General features: G+C 43.1%; 1 long non-coding RNA gene across 1 annotated transcript in view; it reads right to left on the minus strand.

Moving 5' to 3' along the window:
• LOC138747386 (uncharacterized) overlaps nucleotides 1-20,527 on the minus strand; it is a 79,926-nt gene that overhangs the window by 1,870 nt on the left and 57,529 nt on the right. Inside the window, exon 2 of the long non-coding RNA XR_011347466.1 lies at nucleotides 1,761-1,829. This is a non-coding gene — a long non-coding RNA (uncharacterized lncRNA). The remainder of the gene's footprint in view (nucleotides 1-1,760; nucleotides 1,830-20,527) is intronic.

Genomic DNA, 20,527 nt, shown 5'->3' on the forward strand with positions numbered 1-20,527 from the left:
CTCCAGTTCCAAACAACTTGTAGAATTGATTATAAACAAGTTTGCAAGAGGTTTAACGTGGAGTGTGTGTTCATTCCAGGAAGGATGCAGATGCTTTGGAGGGGGTTCAGAGGAGATTTACCAGGATGTTGCCTGGATTGAAGAACATGTCTTATGAAGCAAGGTTGTCTCCCACTTTTTAAGAAAGGAGGGAAAGAGAAAACAGGGAATTATAGACCAGTTAGCCTGACATCAGTGGTGGGGAAGATGGTGGAATCAATTATAAAAGATGAAATAGCAGCACATTTGGATAGCAGTAACAGGATGGGTCCAAGTCAGCATGGATTTATGAAGGGGAAATCATGCCTGACTAATTTTCTGGAATTTTTTTGAGAATGTAACTATGAAACTGGACAAGGATGGATGTAGTGTACCTGGACTTGCAGAAATCCTTTGATAAGGCCCACATAGGAGATTGGTGGGCAAATTAGAGCACATGGTATTGGGGTTAAGGTATTGACGTGGACAGAAAATTGGCCGGCAGACAGGAAATGAACAGTAGGGATTAATGGGTCCCTTTCAGAATGGCAGGCAGTGACTAGTGGGATACCGCAAGGCTTGGTGCTGGGACTGCAGCTATTAACAATATACATTAATGGTTTAGATGAAGGATTAAAAGTAACATCAGCAAATTTCAGATGGTAAAACTGGGTGGCAGATTGAAATGTGAGGAGGATGTTATGAGAATGCAGGATGACTTGGACAGGTTGAATGAGTGGGCAGATGCAGTTTAATGTGGATAAATGTGAGGTTATCCACTTTGGTGGCAAGAACAGGAAGGAAGATAACTATCTGAATGGTGTCATGTTAGGAAAAGAGCAAGTACAACAAGATCTAGGTGTCCTTGTTCATCAGTAACTAAAAGGAAGCATGCAGATACAGAATGCAGTGAAGTAAGCTAATGGCATGCTGGCCTTCATAACAAGGAGAGTGGAGTATAGGAGCAAAGAGGTTCTTGTGCAGTTGTACAAGGCCCTGGTGAGACCACTCCTGGAGTATTGTGTGCAGTTTTGGTCTCCAAGTTTGAGGAAGAAAATTCTTGCTATTGAGGGAGTGTAGCATAGGTTCATGAGGTTAATTCCCAGGATGGTGGGACTGTCATGTGTTGAGATTGGAGCCACTGGGCTTGTAGACGCTGGGGTTTAGAAGGATGAGGGGGATCTGATTGAAACAAGAGATTATTAAGAGATTGGACACACTAGAGGCAAGAAACATGTTCCCGATGTTTGGGGAGTCTAGAACCAGAGGCGAGAGTTTAAGAATAAGGAGTAGGCCATTTAGAATGGAGATGAGGAAAAGCTTTTTAACCCAGAGAGTTGTGGATCTGTGGAATGCTCTTCCTCAGAAGGCAGTTGAGGCCAATTCTCTGAATGCTTTCAAGAAAGGGTTAGATAGAGCTCTTAAAGATAGTGGAGTCAAGGGAAATGGGGAGAAGGCAGGAACAGGGTAATGATTCTGGATGATCAGCCGTGATCACAGTAAATGGCAGTGCCGACTGGCTTACTCCTGCACCTACTGTCCTATGTTCTGTGTTTCCACCTCAAAAGAATTTCTACCTCTGTCCTAAGGGGCTGCACCATTGTTATCTAAAATTTAGCTCTGGAGTAGATAAGAGGGTGAAGAGAAGGGACAAGGCAGTCAGACACCAGGAGCAGATGGGGAACATAAAGGGAACAAGAGACAATGTCAGGGGAGATCTCGGCCACCTGGCATTTTTGTACCTCCTTTTCCTCCAGTGTCAGTGACCGTTAGGGATTCATCTCAACCAACGAACCCTGTGCTTGTACAGCCTGCAGGAACAAAACATATTACTTTATCATTCGTCATATTGTCCAAAAAGCCTTTGTTAGTTTGAGCACAGACAGCATTGTGGATTATGTACGAGCAATGTCCAGCAAACTTTCTTAAGTGTTCAGATAGCAGTGAAGTCAACCTTTGAATCACGAGCCAACCGAGCAGGTAGCCAGAATGACTTAGTGATCACTGGCAGAGCACATTTTACATGATGAATAACATCGGTAGTTGTGCTTGGGATGTTCACCAGCAAACATCAGGCCCACTGACATGCACATCAGCCTGTCCAAATTCTCAACTGGTGCAATCTCAGCTGGAAATGATCATTAACTTGATTTACTCCAAATGAAATCGATCCTCAGTCATCTAATGCATAAAAAAAGCCACTGTGCCTGCCAAGGTTGTTTGGGCTGAGGTACTTGGTGGGTACAGAATAGTAGTAAACTACAATCTCAGCGCCTGCAGATTTCCATTTTTCACTGGGTACAGAATTGAACCCTCTCACCTTCCAATCAACATCAGGTCACTACACCAACATAACGGGTGGCAAGGGAGCTGATAAAGTGCTTTCTCCTTCACAATAACCTTCCAGATTTACTATTATTATCCTGCCAATTAGGTTTACAAAGATAACATTAAAAAATAAGATGGGTTTCAAAGCCATTAACTTCTACTGCTTGAAGATTGAGATTCATTCAGCACTGCCTTCAGTAACAGTGTCATTTAGAAAGTCCTCTCTGCATTTAAATGATGACACAAGCTTTCTAAAGAGGAGCCAAATGTTAGCCCCATGAATCACACAGCAATGCAATGCCATGAGAGAAGTGACAGCCACTCTCTGTCCCATTATTTAAAAGGGTAAATACCAATTTCAGAGACTGCTGGGATCTGATTTGTGTTTCCTTGCAGTAGATGTCAAAGAGACCATTTCACTTTGTTACAGGAGAAAGCACCAGGTTTAAAGTATGTTGTATTATTAACCCTTTTAAAACAGGAATATGGGCAGATTGCTATTCTGAGGACAACTAGAGTTCCTTCCAAAGTAAACACCAAGGTGATAATTTCTTCTTCTTAAAGCAGACCCTCAGGATCAAGGATCACCTACTTCTACAACCAATGTAGACTCTCCAATTCCAGTTCCCCCATTTCCCTCCCCCGGTCTCTTTATTTCCTCCACCCTTTTCCCATCCTTGCCCAATCCAGGATCTATGCTTCTTAGCTTTCTGGCCTCTCTTCCTATCACTTCTTAGCTTCTTTTCTCTTTTACCCTCCCACCCATCACCCTCTTTTACCCTCCCACCCATCACCCTCTTTTACCCTCCCACCCATCACCCTCTTTTACCCTCCCACCCATCACCCTCTTTTACCCTCCCACCCATCACCCTCTTTTACCCTCCCACCCATCACCCTCTTTTACCCTCCCACCCATCACCCTCTTTTACCCTCCCACCCATCACCCTCTTTTACCCTCCCACCCATCACCCTCTTTTACCCTCCCACCCATCACCCTCTTTTACCCTCCCACCCATCACCCTCTTTTACCCTCCCACCCATCACCCTCTTTTACCCTCCCACCCATCACCCTCTTTTACCCTCCCACCCATCACCCTCTTTTACCCTCCCACCCATCACCCTCTTTTACCCTCCCACCCATCACCCTCTTTTACCCTCCCACCCATCACCCTCTTTTACCCTCCCACCCATCACCCTCTTTTACCCTCCCACCCATCACCCTCTTTTACCCTCCCACCCATCACCCTCTTTTACCCTCCCACCCATCACCCTCTTTTACCCTCCCACCCATCACCCTCTTTTACCCTCCCACCCATCACCCTCTTTTACCCTCCCACCCATCACCCTCTTTTACCCTCCCACCCATCACCCTCTTTTACCCTCCCACCCATCACCCTCTTTTACCCTCCCACCCATCACCCTCTTTTACCCTCCCACCCATCACCCTCTTTTACCCTCCCACCCATCACCCTCTTTTACCCTCCCACCCATCACCCTCTTTTACCCTCCCACCCATCACCCTCTTTTACCCTCCCACCCATCACCCTCTTTTACCCTCCCACCCATCACCCTCTTTTACCCTCCCACCCATCACCCTCTTTTACCCTCCCACCCATCACCCTCTTTTACCCTCCCACCCATCACCCTCTTTTACCCTCCCACCCATCACCCTCTTTTACCCTCCCACCCATCACCCTCTTTTACCCTCCCACCCATCACCTTCTTTTACCCTCCCACCCATCACCCTCTTTTTACCCTCCCACCCATCACCCTCTTTTTACCCTCCCACCTGTATCCACCTATCACCCTCTTTTTACCCTCCCACCAGTATCCACCTATCACCCTCTTTTACCCTCCCACCTGTATCCACCAAAACATCTTTATCTCCTATGGACGCTGCGAGACTGATCGAGTTCCTCCAGAATTTCACTGGGTTGTTACTACAATCACTCATTGTATTACCCTACACAATGTTCACCTTCTCCAACACTATCTCACCACCAATTACTTCTTCCCCCTCTCCATTCATTCAATATTGGAGAAACAACACCTCATCTTCTGTCTGGGCAGCCTCTTCTCTGGCTTCCATCAGTGGGAGAAAAAGAATGGTCGACCTTTTGAGATGAAACCCTCATGGAGCCCGAAATGTCAACCATTTTTTTTCTCCCCGATGCTGCTTGACCTGCCAAGTTTATCCTCTACTTCTTGCATTCATGTGCCCATTTAGGAGCTTTTTAAGTGCCTCCATTGTACCAGCCTCCACCCCCAGAGTTATTGATGTTTAGTGGGGGGTGGTCATTCCGGTCCTCCTGAAATCCATGATCATCTCCTTCATTAGGTTGTTACTCTTGTACCACATCATGAAATTTTCCACCTCCTCTCTGTAGTGAGACTCATAGGTGTGGCTGATGAAGCCAAAGACTGTCGTGTCATAGGCAGACTTGATGGACTCAAAGCCCTCCAGCAGGAAAGGTTCCCAGGTGAAAGAGATGGGGCAGCCACTGAGCAGCAGAGAGTCCTGTTGTGCATGAGCATGTTATGAAGTTTAAATGTGTCGACTCTTTGGTGAGTCTCTGGCTGAAGGTCAAATTCAAGCTCACTGAATCTCTAATTGGAGATCAAAGGAAGCTTCAGCCTTGGGCTCATAATGTTTCGATCCTGCAGAGTGCTTCGTTTCTCAGACCACAGAGAACTGATCAATAGCCTTATCTGATATTTGCCAGTTGCACAGTGTTTCAAACACAGCGGATCTAGCCAAGGATTTAACTGTTGTGCAAAATAAACCCGAGCTAAGGGAGGCAACATTTCAGAGCTCTTCAGGAGGACATTAAGCCCTTGTTCCTGCGCTGGCTCTTCGAAGGATCCAGCTCTTCCCCCTGAACCCTAAAAATGTTTTGTTTGCAGTTAATATCTACATGTTCAGGCAGGAAAAAAACCCAGATGCATTTAACTGAAGTCTCATCTCACCTCAGCACATCTTCAAAATGCTTTGTAATTACACACATATTTTGCATGGCTGGTTAATGTTTTTTTTTGGTGTGTTAGCGGTTGTAGGAAACAGGACAATGTTCCACCTCCATCTGAACCTGCAAATGTCACCTCGACTTCTGGCTGACCCTAACCCACCTCTGACAACTCGGCACTCCTCTCAAGATCAAGCCGATCACATATGGCCTTGAAGCTCTGCTAAAATGCTCTGATACTGCTTGGGTTTCTAATAGGTGACGCCTATTAGAAAATAGTGTGCAGTATTTCATTTGGGCATTTCTTTCAGTACGGGAGTTCATGAAACGTGCTGTGCAAACCAAGCTCTAACATTTACTGTCACTGTTCCATCGGATGCTTCAGAGGAGTCATTAAATGTTGGGGAAATTTGAAACTGATCTTTCATGATGAGCTGTTTGAGAGTAGCTTCACCTTTTTTCAGAAGCCTCTGCAAATAATTTTCAAGTATTTCAGTTAATTAATCTTAGATCTCCGATCGGGATTTCGCCACACTAAGTTGATATTAGTAGTAATATTACTGCTGAGGATTAATTATCTTGCTGAAGCAATAATGTTAAAACTGTAACTATAATCCATTATTTCCTGCAAGGATGGATTTAAATCGAAGTGCATTTTCCAGGATAAGCTCCTCACTGAAAAAAATATTATTTAACGAGAAAGTGTCTCTTTTTAAAAAAGAAAATCAAAATTGCAATGGCTGTGATTTCTTCAAATTCAGAGTCAACATAGCTGTCAGTGTGATGTCAGTAGAGCTCCAGCAACCTGGGTTCAAACCCAGCGCCTGCCTGTACGAGTTCGTACGTTCTTTTCTGTGTCTGTTTTCCCCAGCTGCTCTGGTTTCCCCCACCATCCAAAAACATGGGGTTGAAGGTTAATTTGGGAGTAATTGGACAGCACAGCTTTAAATGGCTGGAATCGGCTTCTACAACGTAATAAATAAAATTTTAAAATGTAAACATTTTTTTTTAAATTAAATGTTATCCCACCCTAAAGTGGACGATCAAGTTGAGGCCTTTGAACATCCAAGAGGAAACCTGCCCCTTTGTCTGGAAACCACATCCAAGTCTAATAGTAACTTCTCTGCCTTTTGGCTAAAATCAAGTGTAGTATTGACTTCCTTCAGGCCAAGTGCTGGAACAATTTAGGGTGATCTGGATGAGGGGATTGGATGTAATATCTCCAAATTTGCAGATGACACTAAGCTAGGAGGGGTTGTGTGCACGGAAGAGGGGGTCAGGAAGCTCCAGTGTGATTTGGATCAATTGAGGGACTGAGGGACTGGGCAGATCCATGGCAGATCCATGGCAAATGCACTACAATGTGGATCAAGCCAGATAAGTCAATATCAAACCGGAGGGCAGATTACTATTTGAATGGCAATAGATTAAGAGATGGGGAAGTGCAGAGAGACCTAGGGGTACTTGTACATCAGTCTCTGAAGGCGAGTATGCAGGTACAGCAGGCGGTTAAAAAGGCAAATGGTATATTGGCCTTCATATCAAGAGGGTTTGAGTCTAGGAACAAGGATACCTTACTGCAGCTGTACAGGGCCTTGGTGAGACCCCACCTGGAGTATTGTGTGCAGTTTTGGTCACCTTATCTAAGGAAGGATGTTCTTGCAATGGAGGGAGTGCAGAGGCGATTCACTAGGCTGATACCTGGAATGGCAGGAATGACTTAGGAGGAAAGATTGCGCAAATTGGGATTGTACTCGCTGGAGTTTAGAAGATTGAGAGGGGATCTCAGAGACCTATAAAATTCTGGCAGGACTGGACAGAGTGGATGCAGATGGGATGTTTCCAAGGATGGGAAAATTCAGAACCCGGGGCCATGGTTTGAGGATAATAGGCAAACCATTTAGGACCGAGAGGAGGAAGAATTTCTTGACCCAGAAGGTGGTGAATCTGTGGAATTCATTGCCACAGAGGGCAGTAGAGGCAGGGTCATTAAATCTATTTAAGAGGGAATTAGATCTATTTCTTCAGTATAAGGGTATTAAAGGTTACGGAGAGAAGGCGGGGACGGGGTACTGAACTTTAAGATCAGCCATGATCTCGTTGAATGGCGGAGCAGGCTCGAAGGGTCGAATGACCTACTCCTGCTCCTATCTTCTATGTTTTTATGTTTCTATGGATCTCAGAGGACCTGCAGTTGGATGAAGGAAGAGAAGGAAGGACTGTCCGTGAACACGTGGTTATCTAGTGGAGCCATTCTTAATGGGGGCCTACAGCCCCCTGGAGCCACAGCACATTTAAGTAAAAGCCTTGCTTTCTTTTCACCTCGCGTATCATAAATACTCTCATTTTTTTCGTGTAGTCAGTAGGAGAAAAATACAGAAGAAACCAAAACTTGACTGCTTCACAGGGAAGGGGACCCCATTAACTTTGAGCAGAGTCCTAAGGGGGCCATAGCCAAAAAAAAAGTTGAGAATGGCTGGTCTAGTGAGTTGAGCTGTGGACACAAAGGTGGATCCAGGGTGATTGAGGGACCAGTCATTCAGCACAAAATCCACCAATCAAGGTTGGATTCCAGCCACCCTTTAGTGCACACTTTTCCATTGGCTAATTTAAATCACTTAGAATCATTATTGGCTCGACACCCAGATTAAAACCATAGAACATCAATGTATAGCACATTCTTTCTCTCTGCCTCATGGTCAAGGCCCCAACATCACTCCCCACTGTGGATATCACTGGAAGTTTCAGAGGTAAGGTGTGCACTACACTGAAGCTGACCCATAGTATTGTAATAGATCAGTGCTTGCGGAGACCCGCACCCCCGTTGGTGCAGGGAATCAGGGGTGTGTGTGAGAAAGTCCTTGCTATAGAGTATGTATGTGTGTGTGTGAAAAGGCGGCCACTGGTATCGGAGTCCATATAGTTGTTAAGTAATATAGTAATTGAGTATCATTTAACGTTCTCCCCTGTTTGTCTCCTGTGTTCAGTAAAATTACCTGCAAATTGTAACACTTGTCTCTCTGTGAACCCACCGAACCTGATACTCTTTCAAACACAACAGAGGGGAAAGATTTAAGTGGAACCGGAGGGGTAACTTTTTTTTTCCTTCTTCTTCTTAAAGTGCGCAGAGGGTGGTGGGTTTATGGAATGCGCTGCCAGAAGAGGTGGTTGAGGCAGATACTATTTAAATTCAATATCTACCTATTGTACAAGTACAACCCAATGAAACTGCATTCTCAGGTCTTCATTCAGTCACTCAGTAGTTGCACTGCCCATGGTAAGAAGCTGCTCCACAGCCTAGTGGTTGTGACTGATACTCCTGCATCTCCTTCCCAATGGAAGGAGATGCTGTGCGTGGGGTGGTAGGGGTCCCAAGGAAAAATTAGATGGATACATTGATAGGATGGGTTTAGAGGGATTTGGACCAAATGTAGGTAGGTGGTATGGATGGGACATTTTGGTCAGCATGGGCAAGTTGGGCCCAAGGGCCTGTTTCCACACTGTATGGCTATGACAGTGAGGAAGAAACCCTTCGCTCTCACAGGGAGATTGGGCAAACTCCACACAGACAGCACCACAGGTCAGGATTGAACCTGGGTTACAGGGGCTATGGGGCAAATCGACCTGTTGCCACACTGCTAGGTCACTTTTAAATCTCAAGAAACAAACTGCAGGTCCATTTCTAGAGAGCTTTGTGTGGGATGATTCAAATCACTGAAACAGAAATGTTCATGTTCAGAATTAATGTCACTTCATTTGGAAATGATTGGTCAGTATTTCGAGTGGCCAGCAAATCAAGAAAAAAAACTATGAAGAACAGGATTAATGCATGTTGAAATTTGGCATTATTTAAATAACTGATGTTATGTTTAATTTGTAATTAAGTGAATGTTTTAAAATTCTTGATGGGATATTGTTTGATTCAGGCTAAGGCTGCTATTGAGTCTCCCTGACCAATATAGGCTAAAAAAAGAACCATTCAAGATAATTATGCTGTCAAACACAGTGCTGTTACAAGTCCATTCACTTTAAATAAGGAATATTGTTGGGTTGTTGTTTGGCAGGAATCTAGGTTGTTTGTAAATTCTAGCAACTTTGTCCTCAAAAAGATAGCTAAAAATAACCATACCTGGTTTTGAGCATAAAATAAAACGCACGTCTTTGGGCAGTGATTTGGATCGACAGTCTAGTCCCCACCAGAGAAAGTTGTTCCCTCTCTGAACAGGTACAGTTCTGGTTTCTCCATTCCAGGAAGGAGGAAGGATGTGGAAGTTTTGGGAAGGGGACAGAAAAAATTTACCAGGATGTGGCCTGGTTTAAAGGGGATAGGTTATTGGGAGAGATCGGACAAACCTGGGCTGTTTCCTCTGGATCGTCAGAGGTTGAGGGGAGACCCGATGGAGGTTTTTAAAAGCATTGAGCGGCATTGATAGGATGGACAGTCAGAACCTTTACCCCAGGTTGAAAGTGTAACACACCAGTGAACATGTGTTAATGGTTGGGGGGTGGGGAGATTTTTTACAGTGTAGCTCATCTTTTTTTTAAAAAAAGTGGTGAGTTCTAGGAATAGTGGTGGAAGCAGATGTAATAGTGATGTTTAAAAGGCTTCAAGATAAACACATGAACATGCATGTGATGGAGGGATATCTGTTGAGTTTCAACAATATATGTTCAGGACTGAAGGACATGCTCCTGTGCTGTATTGTTCCAGGATCTAGGATGTTCATAAAGGGGCTCTTTTGCTTTTGTTTCCCCCTGCACTGGACCAGGGAAACATGTTTTGTGTACATGACAAGTGTGTGAACAGAGGATGGAATCCATGTCCTTGTGAATCAGAGTTCCAACCCAACCAGAGAAACACGATAGGCTGTGGACGCTGTGATTGTAGTAAAGACACCAAAATGCTGGAGGAACTCACCAGTCTTTTTGGCATTGAAAAGAGACAAAGATAAATATTGGGCTTGACCCTTCTTCAAGGGGAAGGGAAAAAAAAGGCAAATGCAGGATATATCAGAAAGTCTCCAAATTCAAACAATAGGGGTGGAATTCAGACCAACAAAAGGTGTTAGTTGGATGTGATAAGGGACTAGGTAGAATTTATCATGTCTGTGCAAAAGGAGACAGGGAATGCAGACAAGGGGAGGGCAGGGATTTAATGAAAGCCAGATAAGTCAATATTAATGCCATCCGACTGGAGGGTGTCTCTATTTGAGGGTGGTAGACTGGCAGTACACATGAACAGACATGTCGGCAAGGGAATGGGATGGAGAACTGAAATGGATGGCCCCTGGGAGATCCACACTATTGCAGCGGGCAGAGCCGAGGTGCTCAACAAAGCGATCTCCTGGTCTGCGCCCAGTCTCTCCCGATGAAGAGGAGACCATACGGGAGCATCAGATTCAGTAGATGATCCCTGCAGATTCACAAGTGAATGTTACTTCACTTGGAAGGACTGTTTTGGGCCCTGAAAGGTGCTGAGAGAGCAAATAAGCTCTGAGGCAATAATCAGAAAGGATGTAATGCAAACCTGAGATCAGCCTGGGACGTGTCAATTCCAGTTATATTCTAACTTGTTGATTTCATTATGGGACTGTAAATATTGTTTAGGGATGAAAAGCCAATAAATTGGCATTGTGCCAAATGCTCAGTCTAGATACCCAGCCCCTGGAGATTTTCACATGCCACACCCATACACAGCTACTCATTCATCTTTTGGTTTTTAAATACATTGGGTCCATGCCACAACTGCAAAGTGGACAATTAAAGAATTGACCTGGAGGTCAGTAGCAGCATACCACAGGTCCGACAGTATTGGGAGAGAGAAGTGAGCTGAAAATTTGTTCACACCTCCAAAATAAAGTCTGCAGACACAGTGATTGAAGTTTTAAAAAAAATGCTGGAGAAACTCAGCAGGTCAAACAGCATACTTTACATTACCAAAGATAAGGACACATAATCAAGGTTTCAGGCTTAAGCCCTTTGTCAAGGTCTAAGTAAAATGTAGGCAGGTGCCCGAATAAAGTGGTGGATTGAAGGTCAGAAGGAAGAGGACAGGCCCTCGGGCAAGATGGAATATTAGGAGTTATTACAGAATATTACGGATGGCCCTGGTTAGACTGCATGAGGCTGTAGACAGACCACGTTATTGAAGGAGGGGAGCGCAGAGTTGAAATGGTTGGCCACTGGAAGATCTTTGCAGACTGAACAAAGGTGCTTAGCGAAGCTAGCTCCCAGTCTGTGTCCAGTCTCTCCGATGTAGAGAAGTGCAGTGAGGTTTTCTGGCCTGAAAATTAAGTTTTCCTCAACCAACTCACTTCCGCAGAATTTCCCTTGAAACCACACTGTTTAAAAGGCCAATACTCAGGTTTCATCTTTGTGCTCACTCCAAAGATATCCCCTGGTGCCTACAGCTGTGTTGGACTACAATCATTATCCTGTCCCCTTCCATCGCACCCATAGAGAATTTGCTTCCCTGTATTATTTCTGAGCTACACTCAAACTGATAATACATTGAAGAACCAATACCTGAGGTCTTGAAACCAATGTAATTATCCCAGTCTTTATTATCATTATCTTCTTGTCTCAAGCCAGGAAAACACAGGTGGAGGTCATTTATAAGGCTCCTGTAAAGTGGCTGCATTGTCAGACAGCTAGTGATGATCAATAATAGGGGAGGGAACGCTGAAATTTGTTAAAAGGCACAAGGTTCTCAGAAAAACCATTAATTGATTGAACTGGGTTAACCTGCATTTATGAAGGCATTTGACAAAACTGTTTCTTGAGGTAGTAACCAGGAAGTGATTGTACTGAAATTAGATTTTCTGAAAACATATCGACGTTTCTCGGAACCAGATTTGAATACAAAAATCAAAGACCTTAGACCACACCTCAATTTTCACACAAAGCTGCAACAGCACGGTAACAGCCCTTCTGGTCCATGAGCCCGTGCCGCCCAACTACACCCATGTGACCAATCAACCTACTAACCGTGTACGTATTTGGAACGTGGAAGGAAAGTGGAGCACCCGGAGGAAACCCACGCGGTCACAAGGAGAATGTACAAATTCTTTGCAGGCAGCTGCGGATTCAAACTCGGGTTGCTCCCACTGTAACATTGTTCTGCTAACCACCACGCAAATGTAGTGTCACAAAGAGTCACCAGATTTCTTGCTGGAATGAGGTGCTTTTGTCCAATGAGGAGAGAATAAGCAGAATGGGTCCCTATATCCTATAGTTTAGAAATATTTGGAAGGGTGATCTCATTGAAATACCTAAAAAACTCAGCAAAGTCATGCAGCATCTATAGGAAGTAAAGGATAACCAACGCTTCAGGCCTGGGGCCCTCATCAGTCTATGAGCAAAAAGCAGGCAGACTCTTGAATAAAAAGATGGGGGGAGGAGAGCAGGAAGAAAAGGACGGGGGTGGGGAGCACTGGCAAGAGGTCATGGATGGATATGGTGGGAGGGTAGAGGACAAAAAGACAGAAGTGATAGGGGAAGGAGTTAGCTCTTTGAATGGAGAGGGAAACCATTACAAGACTTGACAGGTTAAATGTTTCCTTTCGCCACACTCACATGTAAAGGGTAGACAATTTGAGGTCACAAGAAGAACATTCTTCACATAGAGAGCAGTAAATCTTTAGACATCTGGAAATCTCGATCCAAGAGATTTAAGGAGACACAGTAATAGAGCCATAGAGTTATACAAATCAGAAACGGGTCCTTCAATCTAACTCCATGGTTCTTCCTGAATTCGCTCCAAGAGCCTGCTTTTGGCCGTATCTCTCTGTCTTCCTATCCATGAGCGTACTAAATTTCTTTTAAGATGCCACATGCCCCATTGCACGATGGACTGCAGAAATGAACAACTATATACCTATGGGGGGGAAAAAAAAAAATCACATACAACTTAAAGGATAAATATGATACTTTTGTAAAGGTCTGGCAGCCAGATCTGGAGCACATAAGGGCCCAGATACAGTAATAAAAAGGAACAAAAAGGTATAAAAATAACAAAAAGGTAGTTTCCCCAATTGTACTCGAGATACTTAAAATATACGCAAGCTGCTCCAATGGTGAATGGATCAGTATGGGGGGGGGGGGGTGGATGAGGGAAGAGAGGGAGGGTTTTGTTGTTGTTTGTTGTGTTTGTGAGAAAACATTTTATATATTGTATATTTAACATGTTACTATGTATAATTTTGGAAAAAATAAAATATGGAAAAAAATGATGCCACATGCCTATCCATGTCCTAATTACGTGAACCTTAACCGTCTGGCTTCTTGCATTGAAATAAATTAAGTTTAGTTTATTATCCTTCTTCACTCCCTGTCTGGACCCTGTCTCTTCTGCCCACTGAATTCTCTTGCTTTAAGCTCTATATTTATCTCAACTTTCTCATCTACCACACAACTGCTTTGGGTGCCATTCCACTGTCAGACCACACAGTCCACCTGGCCGATCAGCTCCTGCCAATCTTCCTGTCACTTAATAAGTACAAGGTAGGGGTTGATAGATTTTTTTTTAAAGATACAGTAAAACCTCTGGTATCCGGAACGCTTGGATGATGTGGGATAAGCGAGTTTTCGGGTGGCTTGAGACTATTCTTACAATGCCCAACTAATACACCTGCATTTAGAATAAAGAGTTTTAAAGATAAATACAATACCGTACTTACACCAAACAAACTTCACTTACAGGAATATATACACCTCGGAGCAATTTATTTTAAGTCCGATTCCTTGAAAACATTTAACCATCACTGCATCTGCAGGTTCCTCTCCCTCCACGAAGCCGCGAGCAGGAGGGCACAGCAGGAAAGTGGCATGAGGTACAAGACGAACGTTATTGAGCAGAGGAATGCACTGAACAGCTTGCTCTGGTTTCTATTGTTCTGTTTTATTTATTTGGTAGAGAAACACACAGGAAGCTACTATGCAAAATCAAGGCATAAAGGAATGAGGACAAATGGCCCAAACTGTCCTTCCAAATGAAGCAGCATTTCATTGTGAATCTGCATCTGGTGGTCCCAATGTGGCCTCATCTACGTCAGAGAGACTGGATGAAGACTGGGAGACTGTTTCATTGAGCACCTTCACTTCATCCACTCAATAACGAGAATCTCCCAATGGACAACCATTTTAATTCCATGCCCCATTCCCACACCAACATGACTGTCCAAATCCTTACACGCTACCAAACCGAGGCCACCCGCAAATTGAAGGAACACCTAGTATTCCATCTGGGCATTCTCTAACCAGATGGCATCAACATAAATTTCTCCAGTTTCCATTAAACCCATCCAGAATCTATCCCTCCCCTCCCTATCCCCCTCTCCCTACCCCCGCCTCCCCATCCCAATCTTTTCAGAGGTACCTCCTTCCCCATCACCTCTTTTTTTTAAAAATTTTTTATTTTTCACACCATAAACCACATTGACCAAGTTACATACATTTTCCTTATCAAATATATAGTGTCATTTTCTCCCCCCCTCCCATCCCACCCTCCCTACCTCCCCCCCATTCATTTAAAGTACAAAATCTAAGATACATTAAACCAGTCAAACAATGTTGTCATTCAATAAAAATAAACAAGAAATTCCACTGAGTCAATTCTTTTCATTTCCTTCTCCTTTCATTAATTTAGGTGGTAAATGTCCCCGGTAGGTTTTCTCTATTGTGTTTCATGTAAGGCTCCCATATTTGTTCGAATATTTCAATATTATTTCTTAAACTATATGTTATTTTTTCTAATGGAATACATTTATTCATTTCTATATACCATTGTTGTATTCTCAAATTATCTTCCAATTTCCAGGTTGACATAATATATTTTTTTGCTACGGCTAGAGCTATCTTAACAAATCTTTTTTGTGCACCATCCAAATCAAGTCCAAGTTCTTTATTTTTTATGTTACTTAGGAGGAAGATCTCTGGGTTTTTTGGTATATTGTTTTCTGTAATTTTATTTAATATCTGGTTTAGATCTTCCCAAAATTTTTCTACTTTCTCACATGTCCAAATTGCATGAATTGTTGTTCCCATTTCTTTTTTACAACGAAAACATCTGTCAGATACTGTTGGGTCCCATTTATTTAACTTTTGAGGTGTAATGTATAGCCTGTGTATCCAGTTATATTGTATCATACGTAACCTCGTATTTATTGTATTTCTCATCGTTCCAGAGCATAACTTCTCCCATGTTTCCTTTTTTTAATCTTTATATTTAAATCTTGTTCCCATTTTTGTTTAGTTTTACCATTTGTTTCCTCATTCTCCTTTTCTTGCAGTTTAATATACATATTTGTTATAAATCTTTTGATTGTCATTGTATCTGTAATCACATATTCAAAGTTACTTCCCTCTGGTAACCTCAGACTGCTTCCTAATTTGTCCTTCAAGTAGGATCTCAATTGGTAATATGCCAGCACTGTATCTTGAGTTATATTTATCTTTCATTTGTTCAAAGGATAATAATCTATTTCCTGAAAATTCCCCATCACATCTCAACATTTTTCTCTACTACCTGCCCAGCCATATCCAACTATGACCTGTTAGCCTGTGTTCCTCCCCCTGCTCCTCTCCTTCCCCCCACAACTTTCTCCAGGCACGTACCTGCTTTTTGCTCACAGCTTGATGAAGGGCCTAGGCCCAAAATGTTGGTTACCCTTTTACTTCTTTATAGATGCTGCATGACCTGCTGAGTTTCCCCATCATATCTGTGTATTGTCCGGGTTCAACCCGGACCTCCGACACTGTATGGAGTTTGTACATTGTCCCTGAAGCTAAGTGGGGTTCCTCCGAGTGCTCTGGCTTCCTCTCACATCCCAAAGACATTTGGGTTGGTAAGCCAATTGCCACTGTAAAGTTGCCCCAAGTGCAAGGATGAGTGGTCAGATTGGAAGGAATGGTGGAAATGCAGGAAGAATAAAGGAAGATTAGTTTACACGGAGGAGGATTCAGACAACTGAAGAGACTTTTTCCCCTTCATGTTTGAATCAATGTCTTTCTGGCCAATATATTTTCAAGAACTTGTACAAAGAAAACAGTGAGCAGGAATGAAATAGTGTTTTTAGTTTTACAGGCTGTAAAGCTTGGATTTTGGAAGGATCAGAACTTGAGCCACACGTGGTCTGTATCAACAGCAATTAGGGAATAATGTAATATCAAATGTAAAAAGTTAGAAGGGAAAGTAAACTGTGAGGAAGATACAAAAATTGCATACAAATGGAGAGATTAAACATCTTGCAGATAAAATAAAATATGGAGAACATAGAACAAAATTCTACAGCACAGTACAGACCCTTCAGCTCACAGTGTTGTCCTGGCCTAATAACCTACTTCAACATCCATCTAGAATTTGCCTACTTCATTACCTTTAGCTTTTCCTCAATATCTACCCAATAGTCACTTAAAAGATCCTATTGTATCTGCCTCCCCACTGTTGCCAGTAGCACATTCCAAGAGTGAAAAACTACCTCTTACTCTCACTCCCAAGCACTTTAAATCTACGTTCCCTTGCACTAGCCATTTCAAGCCTGGAAAAAAGCCCCTCTGCCCATGCATACGATCAGTAACTTTCATCATGCCCCCTCATTCTTCATCAATCCAAGGAGAAAAGACCAAGTTTTCCATGCTCTCCAATTCAGGCAGCATCCTCGCAAGTCTTCTCGGTACCCTCTCTGTAGCATCTACAATGTTCTTGTAGGGAGGTGACCAGAACTGAACACAATATTTAATGTGGGATCTAATTATGGTCTTCTAGAACTGCAACGTTACCTCATGGCTCATACTCGATCCCACGGTTAATGAAGGCCAACACACCATACGACTTCTTAAAAATATGATCAACCTGTACAGCAGCTTTGAGTGTCCCGTGGACAGTGTCAGTTTGTCTACACAGCTCAGAGTCCTTCCATTAACATTGCAGATTTTAAATTGCCAAAAGAGATAGAAAAGCTGGGGAAACCGAGATGATTTTTTTAAAAAGAGCTAGATATTGGGAAAGGTTATTTGGATGGACTTGCATGGCAATGACAGAAGGTTAGCATTGAGCAGCACCAAATGCAAAGAGAAACAACGATACATTTACAACAAGATCTTTATTTTGATTCATGTGAAGGGGAGACCACTGATGGCAATCAGCATTTATTGCCTTCCCTAACTGCCTTGAGAAGGGGGTCAGTGAGCTGAGAGGTTGCAGTCCTTGTGGTGACGGTGCTCCGACAGAGGGCAAGAGAGCCATCATCTCATTTTTCACTTTCCACAGACGCTACTTGATCTGCTGAGTGTTGCCAGCACTTTCCATTTAATTCAGATTTTCAGCATCTGCGGGGTTTGATTTTTAGTCCTCCACAGGGGTTTTGGGGCTCAGGCACATTCCACATGGCCACAAACAACTGCAAAGGACGGTGGTGCAGCCGGGCTGGCTGTGGAGAGGGCAGTGAGGGGAAATGTGCAGCAGAACAAGGCCAGGAAAAATAACACAACTTTTCCAGACAGGTCATGGTGATCTCCACACCACTAGATCTAGTGCTCTGCAATGCTGGCACTCACTCAGTCTCACGCATGTGGATCACGCATGCATATATGTATAAATGCACATTTATAGATTGACATATGCACACTCACCTTTCTGGAGCCAGTCTACTGGCCAAAGAAAGTTGCCTGTCACAATTCCTGTCAACCATCACCACCACCCCGCCCCCCCCTCCCCATTCTGACACTGCCCCTTTCCCCAAACCGATAAATGTACAATAACATGAAAGTGGAAGGAAGGCCATTGGGTTGGATGTGACCCTCAAATCCACTTCATGAATACAATGTTCACCAAGGCCCCCAATAAATGTTCCTCGGAGGTTACATTCACTAAAATGTATTCCCTGCCAGTTGGAGAACTTTTTGAAGCTCATGAGCATTTCCAGTGATTCTCAGATCCATCTTGCAAATAATGTGGATGTGCTTGCCCTTTAAGTGGGATTGAGGTGTCAAGTCAGCATTGTCATGCTGCCTGATGCTTTTCTGACTGCGAGGAGAACTCCACTTTGTGCCTGGAAAGCTTCAAACATGCAATGCATGACTAACACTGGGCAAACGTCGGATAATTGTCAGCATTAAGGATCAGTATAATGGTTCTGTTGATATCACCTTGACTTATCTTGATCAGATATAATTTGTAATTGGCACAATTTTACTTGGATATAATTACAATAAAACCCCTGGAATCTGGCACCTGTGGGGATTAGTGGATGCCAGATAAGTGTATTTTCCGGTTGCTTGAAATTGTGTATGGAACTATTAGTGAAATAACAGCGAGATGTGCAATTATAAACTTGCGCATTTTTTACCAATTTATTTTCTGCAATTTTTGTACTAATAAAATCATTCCTTAATGGGATACATCAATTTGGAATATCGAGCTGGAAAATTGAATAGGCAATTCAAGTAGAGGCAAGTATAATAGGGTCATTTCGATAGGCACATGGATATAAGAAAAATAGAGGGTATGGGAAGTGTTAGATTATTGTGCAAGTTTACATAGGTCAGCACAACATCGTGGGCCAAAGGGCCTGTTCTGCACTGTAACATTCTATGTTCTATCCATTGAGGTAAAGTTGAGGGAACCAGTGAAACTTGGAGCATGGTACACATTGAGAACAAGGCACGAGACCAACAGGAGATGAAAGGATGGAACTGTTCAGAATTTTGTTTCACATTTCAAAGGGCAACCTGCCTCATCATAGATTAAATATCAGAAAGTCAAGGGGCAAAGCAGAATTACAGATCATTAATAAAATACATGACAGAGAGCAGCAGGATGCTGCTTGGAGGACTGGTTATGGGCTAAGGCAGGATGGAATGGGCATGTTTGTCCTGGGTCAAAGAATGCTAAGGGATGAACAAATAGAGGTTCATAAAATCATGAGATGAACAGAGAGAGAAATTGGCTATAATCTTCCTATAGTAGGGGTATCAAGGTAGGGGTGTGGTTTAAGGTGAAAGGAAGGGGTTTTAAAGTGGATCTGAGAGGCAAATCCTTTACACAGAGAGTGAGTGATGTCTGAAACTTATTGCCAGGGGAAGGGATGCAATCAGGCTCCACTGCTGTTTAGGCAGTCATGTAAATCAGCAAGGTGGAGAAGGAGGAGACAGTCCTTATGTGGGCAAATGGGATAAATGAAAATGGCAAAAGGGTCAGCATGGACATGGTGGGCCAAAGGGATGCCTCTAAATTATAAAAAATTAAAAATGTTCAGCCATGACCACAAGAATACCGAATCAGCTTCCGGGAAGGATCTGAAATGATGGGGTATTGTAAAAATGCACGGTTTTTTTTTTAAACAAAAAGGCGCAGACATCATCATTCTGAGCACCTCATGGGATTATTTTTAAATATTGGAGAAGTGTTTGCATTCTTATAACCAATGCTGCTCATGGAAACAGTTTTCTTTTATGCTCCTCTAATGTTTCCTACAGATTCCACTCACAGAATTCTCAACGATCAATTCTGAGCGAATGAAAGCTCTGAGGTCATCCTGTACAGTTCAGACCAGATGAGTTTTATCAAGCAGTTGCAGGCCTGAAGCTGCCCATGCAAGTTTCAACAGAATGAACCCTCCAGTAATGTCATCTCTGTCCCATGGTAGCAGAACTATTGAATGGTATTAATAAACAAGAGCTCAAACCCCAAAACACATTCCAGCCTTATTTATTTCATTCTGTCCACATCTAGCCACAGTCCTGTTTGTTGTAATTAATTTAACCATTCCAATAAGTTTGGTGCTTTTACAATGAATGTACACCTACTTCCTTCATTTAGCATTCAAGTCTGCTTTTAATCTTCCCTTGCAGAAGTTATGACACGCACTGGCCTGATAAATTCCCACTTATTGCTTTATTTTTTTTGATGCAAGCAATTTATGCACACTGACTTTCTCAGGCTATCTCTGGGGCTGCTCAGGATAAAATTTTCGTCATTAGTGTCATTTTTTTTGTCTGAAGCTGCCTCCTGAATATTCATGCATTCAAAACTCTGCAGAACAGCAGGGGTGGGGGTGGGGACTTTGGCATTTTAAGTACCATGTGCTGTTCTCCTGTACTAGGATGTTCCCCCTTTCCTGTAGTGCTAACCATCCCGGCCCACAACCCACCCCCAGTCCCTCCATGGGAAAGTCAATTCACAAATTTACAGGGGATGGTTTAACCAATTGTTCAACAAA

The sequence above is a fragment of the Narcine bancroftii genome, chromosome 12 (genome assembly GCF_036971445.1).
Source record: "Narcine bancroftii isolate sNarBan1 chromosome 12, sNarBan1.hap1, whole genome shotgun sequence".
NCBI classification, from domain to species: domain Eukaryota; kingdom Metazoa; phylum Chordata; class Chondrichthyes; order Torpediniformes; family Narcinidae; genus Narcine; species Narcine bancroftii.